The 18,719-nt window shown below is 41.6% G+C and overlaps 1 non-coding gene across 1 annotated transcript; it reads right to left on the bottom strand.

The window, feature by feature from the left end:
* Positions 1 to 13,396: 13,396 nt before the first annotated feature.
* Positions 13,397 to 13,504, bottom strand: LOC147346290 (U6 spliceosomal RNA). Its single transcript, XR_015154214.1, has one exon. It is a non-coding gene; the product is annotated as a U6 spliceosomal RNA (small nuclear RNA).
* Positions 13,505 to 18,719: the final 5,215 nt, after the last annotated feature.

The raw sequence follows: 18,719 nt of genomic DNA, 5'->3' as shown, positions 1-18,719 counted from the left end.
AAGTCCACATGGGATTTTTAATTGGACACAGCCTCTTTCATCTTGTGTTTCTATCTTTAATACATGGCTTTCAAGCTTTCCTAGCTTGTCTGTATCAAACCAAAGACATGGGAAATAACACAGAAGAGTTCTCACTAGAAATTTTCATGGGTCAAGTCATTTCTGCTCACAGTGCCCTGGCAAACACTTGATCATCCAGACAGAAATTACTACATGAGATGCAAGGCAATACAGTCTAGCTGTGGGCATGAGGAAGAAAAGGAAACAGTTTGGTGAATAACCAGGTGGTGTCTGTGTAGAGAAGTGAGGAGATACCCCTCGACCATGGTAAGGAGCAATGGCTGCACTTTGCTGGAGCAGCCGTGAAGAGATACCACACGCCAAAGGTAAGAGAAACCCAAGTAAGACGGTAGGTGTTGCAAGAGGGCATCAGAGGGCAGACACACTGAAACCATACTCACAGAAAACTAGTCAATCTAATCACACTAGGACCACAGCCTTGTCTAACTCAATGAAACTAAGCCATGCCCGTGGGGCAACCCAAGATGGGCGGGTCATGGTGGAGAGATTTGACAGAATGTGGTCCACTGGAGAAGGGAATGGCAAACCACTTCAGTATTCTTGCCTTGAGAACCCATGAACAGTATGAAAAGGCAAAATGATAGGATACTGAAAGACGAACTCCCCGGGTCAGTAGGTGCCCAATATGCTACTGGAGATCAGTGGAGAAATAACTCCAGAAAGAATGAAGGGATGGAGCCAAAGCAAAAACAATACCCAGCTGTGGATGTGACTGGTGATAGAAGCAAGGTCTGATGCTGTAAAGAGCAATATTGCATAGGAACCTGGAATGTCAGGTCCATAAATCAAGGAAAATTGGAAGTGGTCAAACAAGAGATGGCAAGAGTGAATGTCGACATTCTAGGAATCAGCGAACTAAAATGGACTGGGTGAATTTAACTCAGATGACCATTATATCTACTACTGCAGGCAGGAATCCCTCAGAAGAAATGGAGTAGCCATTATGGTCAACAAAAGAGTCCGAAATGCAGTACTTGGATGCAGTCTCAAAAACGACAGGATGATCTCTGTTCATTTCCAAGGCAAACCATTCAATATCACAGTAATCCAAGTCTATGCCCCAACCAGTAACGCTGAAGAAGCTGAAGTTGAACGGTTCTATGAAGACCTACAAGACCTTTTAGAATGAACACCCAACAAAGATATCCTTTTCATTATAGGGGACTGGAATGCAAAAGTAGGAAGTCAAGAAACACCTGGAATAACAGGCAAATTTGGCCTTGGAATATGGAATGAAGCAGGGCAAAGACTAATAGGGTTTTGCCAAGAAAATGCACTGGTCATAGCAAACACCCTCTTCCAACAACACAAGAGAAGACTCTACACATGGACATCACCAGATGGTCAACACCAAAATCAGATTGATTATATTCTTTGCAGCCAAAGATGGAGAAGCTCTATACAGTCAACAAAAACAAGACCAGGAGCTGACTGTGGCCAGATCTAAAGCCTTCCTCAGCAATCAATGCAAAGAAATAGAGGAAAACAACAGAATGGGAAAGACTAGAGAACTCTTCAAGAAAATTAGAGATACCAAGGGAACATTTCATGCAAAGATGGGCTCGATAAAGGACAGAAATGCTATGGCCCTAACAGAAGCAGAAGATATCAAGAAGAGGTGGCAAGAATACACAGAAGAACTGTACAAAAAAGATCTTCATGTCCCAGATAATCACAATGGTGTGATCACTGACCTAAAGCCAAACATCCTGGAATGTGAAGTCAAGTGGGCCTTAGAAAGAATCACTATGAACAAAGCTAGTGGAGGTGAGGGAATTCCAGTTGAGCTATTCCAAATCCTGAAAGATGATGCTGTGAAAGTGCTGCACTCAATATGCCAGCAAATTTGGAAAACTCAGCAGTGGCCACAGGATTGTAAAAGGTGAGTTTTCATTCCAATCCCAAAGAAAGGCAATGCCAAAGAATGCTCAAACTACCACACAATTGCACTCATCTCATATGCTAGTAAAGTAATGCTCAAAATTCTCCAAGCCAGGCTTCAGCAATATGTGAACCGTGAACTTCCAGAAGTTCAAGCTGGTTTTAGAAAAGGCAGAGGAACAAGAAATCAAATTGCCAACATCCACTGGATTGTGGAAAAAGCAAGAGAGTTCCAGAAAAACATCTATTTCTGCTTTATTGACTATGTCAAAGCCTTTGACTGTGTGGACCACAATAAACTGTGGAAAATTCTGAAAGAGATGGGAATACCAGAACTCCTGATCTGCCTCTTGAGAAATCTGTATGCAGGTCAGGAAGCAACAGTTAGAACTGGACATGGAACAACAGACTGGTTCCAAATAGGAAAAGGAGTACATCAAGGCTGTATATTGTCACCCTGCTTATTTAACTTATATGCAGAGTACATCATGAGAAACGCTGGACTGGAAAAAACACAAGCTGGAATCAAGATTGCTGGGAGAAATATCAATAACCTCAGATATGCAGATGACACCACCCTTATGGCAGAAAGTGAAGAGGAACTCAAAAGCCTCTTGATGAAAGTGAAAGTGGAGAGTGAAAAAGTTGGCTTAAAGCTCAACATTCAGAAAACGAAGATCATGGCATCCGGCCCCATCACTTCATGGGAAATAGATGAGGAAACAGTGAAAACAGTGTCAGACTTTATTTTTTTGGGCTCCAAAATCACTGCAGATGGTGACTGCAGCCATGAAATTAAAAGACGCTTACTCCTTGGAAGGAAAGTTATGTCCAACCTAGACAGCATATTGAAAAGCATAGACATTACTTTGCCAACAAAGGTCCATCCTGTCAAGGCTATGGTTTTTCCTGTGGTCATGTGTGGATGTGAGAGTAGGACTGTGAAGAAGGCTGAGCACCGAAGAATTGATGCTTTTGAACTGTGGTGTTGGAGAAGACTCTTGAGAGTCCCTTGGACTGCAAGGAGATCCAACCAGTCCATTCTGAAGGAGATCAGCCCTGGCATTTCTTTGGAAGGAATGATGCTAAAGCTGAAACTCCAATACTTTGGCCACCTCATGCGAAGAGTTGACTCATTGGAAAAGACTCTGATGCTGGGAGGGATTGGGGGCAGGAGGAGAAGGGGACAACAGAGGATGAGATGGCTGGATGGCATCACTGACTCGATGGACGTGAGTCTGGGTGAACTCCGGGAGTTGGTGATGGACAGGGAGGCCTGGCGTGCTGTGATTCATGGGGTCACAAAGAGTCAGACATGACTGAGTGACTGAACTGAACTGAACTGTCTGTGTATAGACTATATCACTGCTCCTTCTTACTCATCCCTCCTGTATCATGGCCTTTTCCATGAAACCTTGCAATGTCCCCTCATCATGTGCTGATATTCCCTTTCTCTTGCCCTCAGATACGGTTGTTAAGTCTTGGTTTGGCCAATAGAATGAGGCAGAAGTGACAGTGTGCCCACTCAGAACCTTAGCTTCAGGAAGTGTGTTCACTTGCTGTCTTTACCTCTATCCACACCATGAGAAGAACATACTCAGGCTCTCCTGCTAGTCCCAGACAAAGGATGAGGGGTGTGGAGTGAAACCAAGTCATTGTCGTTTAGCCCAGCTCATATCAAACTCACCCTGAGCCAACACTCAGGCCCATGAAAATAATTATAGTTAACCATTGAGTTGTGAGATGGTCTGTTATGCAGCAGATTTTGACAGTAACTGTTACACTCTGCTATGTCACCGCTCAACAAATTGCTTTGTTAAACTCTGAAATAGAAATCTACTACACAGTTCCACTATAGATATCACAAATAAAATGATAACTGCTCCCTTCAAGTCCTATTTTAAAAGCATAGATTACACTCCAAATTAAAATTGTTTGATTAATGATTAAATGATTAGTTGATTAATCTCAGATTACTTAACAAATCTTTGGTCTGTTTCAAATTGGAACACAAATGTCTGCTTTTAAATGATCAGTACCTATATTGATCGTTCATGATTTGGTGAGAGGAATTAATGCATTGTTGCTGCTTATGATACTAAATAACGTGGTTATATTTAACATCGTTTTTAATCCATAATCTTAAAGTTCTTAATAAAGAAACAATTTATGAGAATAATAATAAAGGTAAGAACATTATTCCGAAATCTCCAAAAATGTACTTTAATTTGAATTCCTGTGGATCAGAGTGGGCCCTAGGAAGCATTACTACCAACAAAACTAGTGGAGGTGATGGAATTCCAGCTGAGTTATTTCAAATTCTAAAAGATGGATGCTGTTAAAGTGCTGCACTCAATATGTCAACAAATTTGTAATGCTCAGCATTGGCCATAGGACTGGAAAAGGTCAGTTTCCATTCCAATCCCAAAGAAGAGCAGTGCCAGAGAATGCTCAAACTACTGGACAATTGTGCTCATTTCCCACACTAGTGAGACTATGTTCAAAATCCTTCAAGCTAGGCTTCAGCAGTATGTGAACCGAGAACTTTCAGGTGTTCAAGCTGGATTTAGAAAAGGCAGAAGAACCAGAGATCAAATTGCCAACATTCATTAGATCACAGAGAAAGCAAGAGAATCCCAGAAAAACACGTACTTCTGCTTCATTGACTATGAGAAAGTCTTTGACTGTGTGGATCACAACAAATGGTGGAAACTTCTTAAAAAGATGGGAATACAAGGCCACCTTTCCTGTCTCCTGAGAAACCTGTATGCAGGTCAAGAAGCAATAGTTAGAACCTTACATGGAACAACTGACTAGTTCAAAATTGGGAAAGGAGTACGACAAAGCTGTATGTTGTCACCCTGTTTATTTAACTTATATGCAGAGTATATCATATGAAGTGCTGGGTGGGATGAGTCACAAGCTGGAATCAAGACTGCTGAGAGAAATATCAACAACCTCAGATATGTAGATGATACCACTCTAGTGGCAGAAAGTGAAGAGGAACTAAAGTGCCTTTAACTAGGGTGAAAAAAAAGAGAGTGAAAGCTGGCTTAAAACTCAACATTCAAAAAACTAAGATCATGGCATCTGGTTCCATCAGTCAGTCAGTCAGTCAGTTCAGTCACTCAGTCGTGTCCAACTCTTTGCGACCCCATGAATCGCAGCACGCCAGGCCTCCCTGTCCATCACCAACTCCTGGAGTTCACCCAGACTCACGTCCATCGAGTCAATAATGCCATCCAGCCATCTACTCCTCTGTCGTCCCCTTCTCCTCCTGCCCCCAATCCCTCCCAGCATCAGAGTCTTTTCCAAAGAGTCAACTCTTCGCATGAGGTGGCCAAAGTACTGGAGTTTCAGCTTTAGCATCATTCCTTCCAAAGAAATGCCAGGGCTGATCTCCTTCAGAATGGACTGGTTGGATCTCCTTGCAGTCCAAGGGACTCTCAAGAGTCTTCTCCAACACCACAGTTTAAAAGCATCAATTCTTCGGCGCTCAGCCTTCTTCACAGTCCAACTCTCACATCCATACATGACCACAGGAAAAATCATAGCCTTGACTAGACGAACCTTTGTTAGCAAAGTAATGTCTCTGCTTTTGAATATGCTATCTAGGTTGGTCATAACTTTCCTTCACTTCATGGCAAATAGAAGGGGAAAAATTAGAAGCAGTGGCAAATTTATTTTCTTGGGCTCCAAAATCACTGTGGGTGGTGACTACAGCCTTGCAATTAGAAGACTTGCTTCTTGGAAGGAAAGCTGTGATAAACCTAGACAGCATGTTAAAAACCAAAGACATCTCCTTCCTGACAAAGGTCTGCAGAGTCAAAGCTAGGTTTTTCCAGTAGTCAGGTATGGATGTGAGAGTTGGACCATGAAGAAAGCTGAGCACTGAAGAATTGATGCCTTCAAATTGTGGTACTGGAGAAGACTCTTCAGAGTCCCTTGGACTTCAAGGAGAACAAACCAGTCAATCCTAAAGGAAATCAAACCTGAATATTCATTGGAAGGACTGATGCTGAAGCTTTAGCTCCAATACTTTGGCCACCTGATGCGAAGAGCTGCCTCATTGGAAAATCCCCTATGCTAGGAAAAAATGAGGGTAGGAGGAGAAGAGGGCAGCAGAGGATGAGATGGTTAGGTAGCATCACTGACTCAATGGACATGAACTTGAGCAAACTTCGGGAAGTAGTGGAGGACAGGGAAGCTGGTGTACTACAGTCCATGGAGTCACAAAGAGTCAAACACAACTTAGCAACTGAACAACAACAATGGATTAAATTGAGGAGTGACTGTTTATTCATGCAACAGACAGTGCTTCAGTACAGGTGCTGTGCCTCTTCAAATTCTCTAGAGATAAAAAGAAGACACACTTTGTGGTTGAGTTGACACTATTAGATGATAGCTATGTGTATAAAAGGTAAGGGATGTATTTTATGTGTTCATCACGGGAAACAATAGTCTTATACCAAAAGCATTAGTACTATGTGTTCCTAAAAATAAACAATTTTTAGAGTGGTTTTTTTTAAAAAAAGAAGAAGACACACTCTGGTTGGTTAATGTCCAGCCAATGGAGTGGGTTACAAGTGTCCACCTTGGTTGCAAGAAGTTATAGAGAAGATGCAGGGGAGAGACAGAGGAAAGGAAAGAGGGAAAGAGGAAGGGAAGAAAAAAGGAAGAAAAGGTGGAGATAACACAAGCAAGGTTATGAGACCCAAGAAATGAATGGATCACAGAGAAGAGCATTTGAGAAGGGCAAGCACCTTAAAACATGCTTGTCAGGAGACACCACACGGTGTGATTGTTACAGGACTCCAGGTCAAAGACACGGTATAATCACAGTACACACAGGACCCAAAAGAGAACATGTCTCTGTTATCTGCCTTCAATACTCTTTCGTCAGCTTCTTTATCATTTCTTAACATCACAATCTAATATTCCCTGACACTCAAGACTAAGTTTCCCTCCTTCGAGCTTTCTGGTCTCCCTGGATTTATCTCATCCTACTTTTTAGTGCACTATATAGTAACTACCTGTCTACACATCTATATCCCCACCAGAGTATAACCAGAGTATAAGTTCAATGATTAACACCATTTTAATACATAATCTTAAAGTACTTGTAAAAGAAAAATTGTTTAAGAGTAGTAATAAAGGTAAGAACATTATTCTGAAAGCTCCAAAAATGCACTTTAACTTTGGTTCCTATGAATTAAGTTGGACAAGTCTATTTTGTTTAGTCATTGTGAGCCCAGCACTAGAACAAAACCTGACATGTGGTGGGTTCGATGAGCATGCCAAAGTAATAAGATTCATTTATCTATGATCCCTGATGCTTGATAAATGAATATCTACATGCTGCATTTACAATATATACATGTTGCATTTGCAAACATCTCATTCACTTTCAGTTCATTTCACGGGGATTTTATTTCACTTTAGTTCCTGAAAATCCTTGGAGAGTCTGAGCCCAAATAATAAAAGATACCTAGATAAGTAATTTTTAAAAATATACAATAAATTCTTGCCAGCTTTGAGTCAATTCAAATGACTTTAACATTTCCATTGATGTGATGATCACAACTGCCATTTCATTTTCATACATTATTTATCCAAGCAGTTATGGAATGAATAAACATCATCTAAGAAATTAAGTTGCAATGAGTTGCCTCTGGAGATTTCATGAATTATGATAGTTATGTTTCCTTCTGAAGTAACTAAAAGTTTATGTCCCTGAGGGTTTGATAGTTTACAAGGAAAGTAACACCAGCTTGGGGGAAATCTAACTTTTTTTTCTGATTATAAAAGTAAAACTCATTTATAGAAAATCTTAGATAAAACTATCATAAAGAAGTACATAGAAAACTGGATTAAAATAGTGAACCAAGAATATCTCCGCTCCAAGTCAAAATCCCTTAAAATGGGAGAAATGTATCATTTCAAAGGAATAAACACATACAGTGCTAGAAAACCAAAAGGCATGGCAGTAAGAGCTTAGATAAGAAATCCTGCCAAGTAGAAAGCATAAAGATCAGACTGGCAATGAAGTCCACACCCAAAATGCAGGTCAGGAGAAAGCTGCCATAGAAATTAGAGTAATTCCAGAGGCCAAACCAGCTCAACATCCCTGAATTCCAAAAACAAGAAGAGGCACGGGGGTATTCCTTCTGAAACTGGTTTCAGGACGGCAAGACTGAGCTGTGCCAAATCTGTCTGGGAAGGGCTCCTGGTGCCAGGGTTGGAGGAAAGGGGAGAGAAACAGATCTATCTCTGCAAGAACACAGCAAGTGCAGCAGGAAGAACAAGCAGGGAGCAGCATGTTCCAGTGGTGATTTCTCGCCAAATGCAAGGGGACAGCTCTGTGAGTTGGTTCTTCTGATTCTGAAGACACCCACAATGTCCCACAGCTAGCGAAGCTGGGCGGTGCCTCCAGCAATGCGACTAGTCTGGGGACAGTACTCCTCCACCCAGAAGACAGGCTCATCACAGATCACTCCCACTCAAATATGAAAGATATCTTTTTCAAAATTATTGATTGTTGTATCAGTCAGAATCCAGTCAGGAAGATCAAATCATACCACTTATTTGAACAGAGACTTTGATATGAAGAATTGCTAAGCAAATAGAAACAATTGTTAGAGGTGTCTGGTAAGGAACCCACTTGCCAATGCAGGAGATGTAAAAGACACAGGTTTGATCCTGGGTCAGGAAGATTCCCCTGGAAAAGGAAATGGCTACCCATTCCAGTATACTTGCCTGGAGAATCCCATGGACAGAGGAGCCTTGCAGGCTACAGTCCATAGCGTCGCAAAGAGTCAGACACAACTGATGTAGAAGACTAATATTAAAGGTAACTGAAAGGGGTTAAAAGAGATGCTAACTTAAGGGCTCATCCATGGAAGACTGGACAAACAAATTTGCTAAGGACTTAGAATGGAATAGTATTTGTCCTTAGAAAGGAAGGAAACTATAGTACATGCCACGACACGGATGAAACTTGAGGACATTACGCTAAAATAAGCCAATAACAAAGGAAAATCACTCTGATTCCTTTTATACAAAGTATCTAAAGTAGTCAAATTCTGGTAAAGCATTTGCCTGTCAATAACTTTGCCAACAAAGGTCCGTTTAGTCAAGGCTATGGTTTTTCCAGTGGTCATGTATGGATGTGAGAGTTGGACTGTGAAGAAAGCTGCACACGGAAGAATTGATGCTTTTGAACTGTGGTGTTGTAGAAGACTCTTGAGAGTCCCTTGGACTGCAAGGAGATCCAACCAGTCCATTCTGGAGGAGATCAGCCCTGGGTGTTCTTTGGAAGGAATTATGCTAAAGCTGAAACTCCAGTACTTTGGCCACCTCACGGGAAGAGTTGACTCATTGGAAAGGACTCTGATGCTGGGAGGGATAGGGGGCAAGAGGAGAAGGGGATGACAGAGGATGAGATGGCTGGATGACATCACCAACTTGATGGACATGAGTTTGAGTGAACTCCGGGAGATGGTGATGGACAGGGAGGCCTGGCGTGCTGTGATTCATGGGGTCGCAAAGAGTTGGACACGACTGAGTGACTGAACTGAACTGAACTGTGGGAAATGGAGCAGATGAGAGTTTGGTCCCTGTGTTGGAAAGATCCCCTGCAGGAGGAAATGGCAACCCAGTCCAGTATTCTTGCCTGGAGAATCTCATAGGCAGAGGTGCCTGGCGGGCTACAGTCCATGGGGTCACAAAGAGTCAGACATGACTGAGCGACTGAGCATCCATGCAAAGTAGCCAAATTCACAGAGATGGAAAGTCAAATGTTCATTGCCAAGAGAGTGGGAGTGGGTGGGAGGGCAGGGAAGGAGTAGGGAGTTATTGTTTAATGAACACAAAGATTCAGTTTTACAAAATGAAAGAGTTTGGGAGATTGGTTCATGGGACAATATGGATGTACTTAACATTACTAAATTGTACATTTTTAAATGGTTAATATGGCAAATTTTATGTGCATATGTTTAACCACAATTTTAATTTAAAAAAATTTTTTAATGTTTTCAGAGAACTCTAAGGTATCATTTAAGCAGCAAGTATGGGAAACAGCTGCTACTCGTAGGGCTTGAGGGAACAAAAGGAAGAGGTGGGATTATTAAAATTTAGAAACTTAAAGGAGGGCTTCGAGGGTCCTAGGATGGATATACCAGAGGAAGGAGCTCCAGAGGGCTGGGCTGGCTGATCAGGAATGGGGCGTCACGGGGCTGCTGCTGTAAGTGGTGGAAAACTGCCAGGCAGCTTCCGCTGGAGGGGCAGCGCGGCCGGGTGGGGTGAGGAAACCTGGAACGACTCTCGTAGGTAGAGGGGGAACAGGCAGAGCAAGTCCTTTTCTTCTCCTCCAGCCTCCCTGTCTCCCTCCGACAACCCGCAATGGCACAGACCGACATGGAGCCCGCTGGAAAAGCAGAGAGGTGGTTTGAAGTGTTCCAGCTCCAGCATCACAAAGCCAAATAGCAAAGAGTCAATTTGGCGCTGAAATACAAGAGATACAACAGATCCAACAGCTTAACAGCTGACACAAACATTGAAAGAATGGCAATGGTGCAAGGGGGTAAGGGAAGGAAACCCTTGCTAGCCCCTCCTAGATTCTGTGCCTGGGACCTGCGAATTCAACCAAGAGAAGACAGATTAACACAGAAAAGGCACACAGTGATTCGATATTTATTTATTTTTACATTTATTTACTTGGGGCCTAGTTGCAGTATGCAGAATCTTCAGTCTTCGTTGTGGCACTCAGGACCTTTATGTGGCATGTGGGGTCTAGTTCCCTGGCCGGGGATCAAACCCGAGTGCAGAGTCTTAACCACTGGGCCACCAGGAAAGTCCCAAGACAAACTTTATTTGACATTAATGTTTTCATTTTTACATGCACAGAGGTCTTCATAGTAAAGAAGTGAAGACCCAAGGAAGGAATTAATCTAGAGGTGGGGAGTGGAGGGTGGAGGTGCTTCTATTTTAACAAAGGGTGATAAATTGTGGAGAACTGACAAGGCAGAGGAAAAGGATCTTGGGCTTGAGAGGGAGCAGGGGCGGGGGGCAGACCATGGAAATTGTGGGAAAGTAACTGTGGAGTCCAAGCCAGGAGTCACTTTGGTCAAGTTTGTGTGTGCAGCCCTATCTCAGCACTAACTTTCTATTTTCAGTGGTAAGGGTTGTTCTCCAGATACAGGGAGGGAGAAAGGGATCACCTTCACAAAGGGAAGTTTATGCCCTACTTTTAGGTAGATAGGAGGTGGGGGCAAGAAGCTGTTTCTACATGTGCAGCTTCTTCATTGCCTTCAGTTGAAAATAATCTTTATGGCAAAGTGGCCTATCAGTGGCTGTCATATACAGATATGATATTCATATGTCATCAGCAAAAAAGAAAGTTACCAAATTTACTTAAGATTTTCACCACTTTTTAAAGCAAAGAGCTATATCCATACTAAAGTTCTACTAAAATTTATCAATGTTCAGGTTTTACTAAAAATACAAAAATATTTTGACATTTTAATAATTTGTATTTCTTGATTTTTCACATCTATCTTCATTTGTGACTATGCCTGATCTATAATGTTCAGCAAATAGTATCTCTGGAAATTAGTTTCAAAATTATTTGGTATATCCTGTCTCTCACAATGATTACTGGCCTTCCCTGGTGGCTCAGACAGTAAAGAATCTGCCTGCAACACAGGAGACCTGGGTTCCATCCCTGAATCAGGAAGATCACCTAGAGAAGGGAATGGCTACCCACTCCAGTATTCTTGCCTGGAGAATTCCAAGGACAAAGGAGCCTTGTGGTCTATAGTCCATGGAGTTGTAGAGTCGTACACGACTGAGCGACTTTAAATGTTTTTCTTTCCCTGTTTTAATTTCCTTATATTTAATGCAATATCATTTTATTGCATATTTCTCATATAATTTTGGCCTAGAAAATTTTTCTCTAAAAGTTTTTAAAATATTTTGAATCCTTTTAAAACTTGATGGCTAAACATAGATCCCTTTAGGTTTCTTATAAACTTCTGCAAACATCTGTTCATAGTAAATAGCGATTAGAGTACAAATTCATTATTTATTTCTTGTTCTGCCCAAGACTGTGATTCACCCCATCTGAGAATCTTCTGCTATTCTGCCTAACTCTTCCAAAGCATCTTGTATCATATCTAAATTAAATCTAATTGCTTTCACAACATTTCCCAACCATGTTATCAGAGAGTGGTTGCAGATCAAAGTGATATGTATTTCTTCAAAATATGCCATCTTTACACTGGTCCAGAGATTATCATACCTAATCTCTGAATTGTTCCCTCAAAATGTGATTGCAGTTGGCACAGCTGAGGCCACATCGCCTAGTAACAAATTCATGGTTGTAATTCAGTTGGGCGCAAAGAATGGTTCTGTATATTTCAGACAAGTCTAACTTATGCATCTTTTTCTTTACTAGCCACGTCAGTGGCATTGTCCTAGGCTGCCTTCCTTCATCTTTTAAATTAATACTGAGTCTGAAGGTTTTTCAGTTCTTCAATTAACTTTTTTTAATGTCCTCTTTGCAGCAGGTGTAAAATCAATGAAATACTTATTTCAACCTTCTTGGTTTTGCCTTCTGTTTTAACAATGTGTACAATACACTTCAGTTGTTTAACACAACTTTTGTCCCTGCCGCAATCTGATCAAATTGCCTTTGATGGTTACACCATTTTAAAATTTCTTGTATGATACTTTGTGTCACTTAATTACCTATTAATCAATAATGATAGATTGAATTCTCCATCCTAGATAGTGATCATTTGTTTCATAGTTCATTTTCCATCCATATTCAAATTATTTCTACTAACCTTAGAAATTTTGCTCAGTAAATATCACACCACAAAATCCTCATTATGCTTTGCTTTTAAGAGCATCACACCCATCCTGTCTAGCTCTGTCAGTATTCTGCATTTATTTGTCTTTGTGGAATACTATCAACTGTTTGCTATTTACTCAGCCTTTTTGTTCCCATCCAGAAATTGCATGTGAGCCTTCTTGTGTGCGAGTGACATTTCATAATGGTAATTAAATCTTCACTCAGGGAAGAATGAGGAGTTGCAGGGATTTCTTCTGACATGTTCAAGCTATGAATTTAATTAGAACAATTTTCTGACTCATTTTCTTTCATTTTGTATTAATAATTAAGTCCTCATTAAATAAAAAATGTGTAATGCCTGCTTCATGTGAGTCAAGTTCAGTGAAGATCTGCTACCTTTTTGGTTTTCAATCTATAAAAATTTAGACATATGACTTCTTTGAAAGCTTTTTCTTTTTTTCAGCTTATTGCTTTGTTCTGAGCTACACTCTTATGTTGTCCATTTTAATTTCTGTACAATCTCAGCTGGTATTCATTCTCAGTGATCTAGGAACTTCTGCCTCCCAAATCTTCCTGTGCTATGAAAGACCATCACACTTCATGAATCCTTTAGATCATCCTTGCAAGGGAAACATACCAACCTCCTCTGAATTATTTAAGTTTTAGTATTTGTGCTACCAAAGTAAGCACCTTAGTTATATTTGAAGTCTCAATCAAGGGCCAGTGGGCAAACGGGTTAAATCCAATCCACTGCCTATTGAAGTTTTGTTGAAACACAGCCATGCCCCTTCATTGACATATTGTCTGTGGCTGCTTTTACTCCATCACAGCAGAGTGAGTCATTGTAACAAACAGACCATATGGCCTACAAAACTGAAAATACTTATTATCAGGCCCTTCACAGAACAAGTTTGCTGCCTCCTGTCTTAGAAGATGGCAGAGAATCTGCCTGCCAATTCAGGAGACTCAGGAGATGTGGGTTTGATCCCTGGGTTGGAAAGATCCCCTAGAGAAGGAAATGGTAACTCACTCCAGTATTCTTGCCTGGAAAATTCCATGGACAGAGGACCCAGGTGGGCCCGTGTCCATGGGGTCTCAAAGAGCAGACACAACTGAGTGACTGAGCATGCATGTGTGGCCCAGCAGAGCAACAAGATGAAAGAAACCTGGGTCCCCAGGTGGGCTGGAGGTTAGAGAGAGCCCAGCCAGCCGGTCTGGTTGAACTGGACATTAGAATCCTCTTGAACTGGACCTTAAAAGGAAATAGACTTCTGTCTTTCCTGTGCCCTCTAGATTTTCATGGTGTCAGAATTAACTGCAATGCAACATGATTAACCATCGTGTAACGAATCAGTTTGGTGATGGATGTGTACCAGTGTGCCTATGCACTCAGTCAGATCAGACTCTGCGATCCTACGGACTGTAGCCCACCAGACTCCTCTGTCCCTGGAATTCTCCAGGCAAGAACACTGGAGTGGGTTGCCATTCCCTTCTGCAATGCATGCTAGAACATAATAAAAGCCATTGGTTCATACATGACTGGGAATACCTGGTTTTCTTCAATTAGAGATGTATTTACCCCACACCCACTGCGCTAACTGGAACACACTTCCCTATCAAAAACTAATGCAGAAGAAAGTTGTTTATGTTTGCATACCAACTTTGTAACAATTCAGCGTAACTTCTTCCTCCTTGATAATAAATGACTGGTTTCAAGTAAACATAATTTGATTATTTGCTACCTTCCAGAATACATGCATGTTCTTATTTAGTGCATCTGAGTTGTGTGTAAACTTTATTGAAAACAGAAATGAGAGTGTCTTCACCTCTGTATACAGTTTGGTTTTCCTAATATAAGAGACTTCAGTAACAAGAAAATCTTGCCCTTTTAATAATAACGCCAAACAATCTCAACAAGACCCCAGATGACAACATTCTGAAGGAATGTGAAACACAGTATAACCTTGAAGGTGATACACTCCCCTCGAGCCCCATGGCAAACTTCTCAGAAGTTCAAGGAAGCTATGTGCTTGAAAATCTCAGCACCACTATTGTGCTACAGTTTTAAAAGGGGGGAGTGGGGCAGACAGACGGCCTACGGTTTTAGGAGACGTCCTTCATTGCGCTGATGGTCTGATGGCTCCAGACTCAGAGAAATGTATTCATGTAACGAATGCTGACTAGATTCCTGCTAAGTGGTGGCCCTGAGTTCAGGATGGTGAGCAAAAAGCGTGGTTCTTGTCCTCAAAATAACTCACAGTCTAGTGTGTGTGTGGTGGGTATAAGCGCTGTCGTGACCTTACTATTCGTTAGCTGTGTGATCTTGGGTAAATCAGTAGTTGTGTATCAGGCAACGTTTGTGTTGTTGTTTATAAAGAAGAGAAAATATCCAGCAGCCTCACCTTCTTGCTGAGAGACTCCAAGGAGATTGTCTGGGTGGCTCTGGATGTAGATATCATGGGATGTGTCTAGACCTAGATATCATATCCTGGCAGGGTATGAGTACAGGAATGGAGGTCAGGATGGACCTCCAGGGGCTACCAGAGTTATGTGCACATTTTTTTTCCCTCCATGTCGAGGGCATGTAACTCCCTGCTGGCCATGCCAGGGAGAAAGGCGGCTGTGTCAAGAACGGTGTCTTGCCTGGAAGGAATCATGTGAACGCATCCAAAGGAGGAAGAACCTAAGAAATGTACAGTTGGCCCAAATTCAGACTTGCTGACTTTCACAAAGCCAGTCCTTACTGGCCAACTGGAGAAACGTGCCACGTGAAGGAGAGGAAAGGTTTGGGGAAGGTGATGAGGAACTAGGGCTGGAGGGTGTGGGGAGACCCGGAGCTGGGATGGTATCCGGTTATCTGTCCTCTGCTTCTCTGGAAGGCTTTTTTCAATTCATTTCCCAGGAGTTCATCTTAAGAGCCCTGGTAAGAAATATTTTAACTGAGGGAGATAACAAAAGAATACAAGTTTGCTTATCACAGGCTGTTTCCAAAGCCACAGAGATGTAGGCGCTGAGAACAGTGTTTCTAAGCCTTTTTTTTTCCCACATTACTTTCCCCACTAAGGAAAAAAAATAAATTTAAAGTTAATTTAAATGAATGAATACATTTTAACTTTAAATTAAATCTCCCCCTGTTGAAAGATATCGAGTACCAAGGGCTAGGATTTTTGTCAGTTTTGATTGAACTTTGGAAGGTCAAAAGCTATTGTAATATCTATATTACAATGGTCACCCCTTCAATGATAGTATCCCCTCTGTTGAAAATGCACACTCTAGAAAAGCAGGGAGAATTCTTCAACAGATTGGAAAATAGTCCGCAGGATCCTCCCATTCAAGGTTCCCAGGTCCCACAGTACCTGTGTCCCGGTGACATACTAGACCCCAGAGCATGCGGAACCAAGGAAATAGACCTGGGGTGCCAGGGACCACCAGGAAGTAGGTGTCCCCGGGATGCATGTGTCTGTAAGGTTCTGCCTCAAATACACCCTGATCTGAAATCAAACTATGAAAAGAAGGAAAAAGCAAAGTCAACACATATAAAGAACTTTCAGAAAGCAATTTAAGTTTAAATGCCAGATTGATTAGCTAATATTTACACTTATTCTGTGCAACACCTGAGATAAGACAGTCAACGAGATTTGTCGATTTTTTTCTTGGCTGTGCCTGGTCTTTGTTGTGACACACAAGATCTTTGATCGTGGTTGCAGCGTGTGAACTCCCAGTTGCAGAGTGTGGGATCGAGTTCCCTGGCCAGGGATGAAACCTAGGCCCTCTGCATTGGGAGCGGGGAGTCTTCGCCACTGGACCACCAGGAAAGCCCCTGGGTTTGTTGATCTTAATGTCAGTCTTGTGTTGGTCATTTGGAACTAAGAGGTTCGGATGTTGTGTGAGTCTGAAGTTGGAGGTGAGGAGCCACCTCTGTGGTTTTCACAAAGGAAGTCTTTTCCATCTTTATGTCCAGCCATTCAAGATGGATCCAGCGATTCACTGCTTTGAAACATCTTGCTTTGCAAGCCTGAATTGAAGAAAGTTCTCAGAAAAACAAAGGTAAGGAAACTCTTCACCAAGCTCATCTACATTCTAGAAAATTCTAACAGGAAGCGAATCAGAAGGTGCAGCAGATCTTATTCAATTTCCCTAGGAGCCTTGGCATGGACTATTTTGTGGAGCTGAGCTAATGCCATTCTGGTTTGAAGGACCAAATGTCCTCATGGCTTACAATGACTTGTCTGTATAAATTGTTTCTGATTTGAAATGTTGTTTCTCTGTCTTTCTGTCTTAGTTTCTCGGTGCATTTTTAGACTTCTGCCAAAGATCTGATACTCAGGAGAAATTAAAATCAACAGAGAAATTAATTGGCCAGATTCTTAGGTAGTGATGGTGCTCTGCAGGAGAATTCTTCTGTGGAGAAAACTGAGCTCCTTGAGGACATAATTAAAGGTAATTCGAATCCAGATGTGAGACAGAGAGGTAGATCAGGACAGAGGCTCAGCACAAAATTTCATGGTGGGGGTGAGCAGGTGCGGGTGGGCAGGAAGGGGAGAGGGGAGAGCTGCAGGCAAAATAAGCTATTAAGACGAAAAACACTTAAGTGTGTTGTTACCAAATCCACCTTAACCATATCAAGTCTTGGGCAAAAGAAATTTTCACGTCACTGGGCAAAAGAAGTTTTCATTCCCGTGTGACAGAAGCGTTGGGTGAAACCAGACTCCCAAAATTAGTCCACGTGGATTAAACTTCAGCACTCAGGGATGAAGGAGGCAGCATTGCATTATCACAGTCAGTGCACATCAGGCAATAGATAACATCTTCTGGTTGAGACTTCAGCTGTATTTTATTAGGAACTGGGCAGAAATACTAACTTGCAGAGACTTGAGAGCCATTTAGCATCTTGGCTTAGTAGTTACGCAAACGCCAGAGGCGAAACCATCAGCCAGTTTTCCCAAAGGAGCAGAGCAGCACATTGGAATATTATAGGTATTTGTATGAAAGAGAAATCTCAAAACGCAAATGAAGGAACAAATTTAAGCATGCGTTTATTAAGTGTGTGGAACCCATGAAGATCAATTTGCAGAGTTTCTGCAGGTCCATTTATGATACATAAAGAGAAATAAATGTGATTTGACTGGCTTTTAACCACTGTTGAGCAATCAGGACTTGCATGAAGCATACGGGTGCTCTCTGCCTTGCAGTCCCCAGGCACCTTCTGGTAATGCCTTGAACTTACTAAGCAAGAAAACTTGAAATTATTTAATTTCCTTGTTGGTGCTGCTCCCCTAGTCCTATCAACATTATCATTCATGTGGGAACAAGATGGAAACTGTCAGACCAAATCCAGTGTTTTAATATATCTGCCTAGAGATGTAAACAACTAGAAAAGAATCCTTTAGCAAACACTCTGCTGTTTTGACACGCTACCAAGTGAAATGAGTACTTTTTGAACAATTTGATTAGTGCAGAAAGTCAGTCTCCGTAATACTGGAATCAGGAAGTGTTCTTAAACTGAATGCTTTCTGGTCTACTTGCTTCGAATCAACTCGACATTTTGCCACATCTCGGCTTATCTTTGTGTTTTCTGAACATAGTTATTCAACATCACCCTTCCAGTGGGTTCCATCAGAGGTGAAGTTAATTGCACACACTTGCCCACAATTATGAGTTGGGCATATAATATATGTAACCAAGTGCAATTTTAATTATATGCATTTAATTTATAACTTAAAACAAATTTTATAAATATGACTATACAGATTGGGGGAGGAAGGAGTCCTTTATCAGATCAATGCCCTTTTGGTTCGACAATAGTTCTTCCTTAAGCATAATGTAGACAGTTCAGGAAGTTGCAACCTGGTAAATGTAAGTAGCTTGGACTAAGGCATTGGGCTTCTGTCAGAACCTTGGCAAT

This window comes from Bos grunniens, chromosome 24 (genome assembly GCF_055505025.1).
Source record: "Bos grunniens cultivar Pamir isolate PY7600 chromosome 24, Bosgru_T2T1.0, whole genome shotgun sequence".
Lineage (NCBI taxonomy): Eukaryota > Metazoa > Chordata > Mammalia > Artiodactyla > Bovidae > Bos > Bos grunniens.
This window is presented reverse-complemented; position numbering and strand designations above follow the sequence as displayed.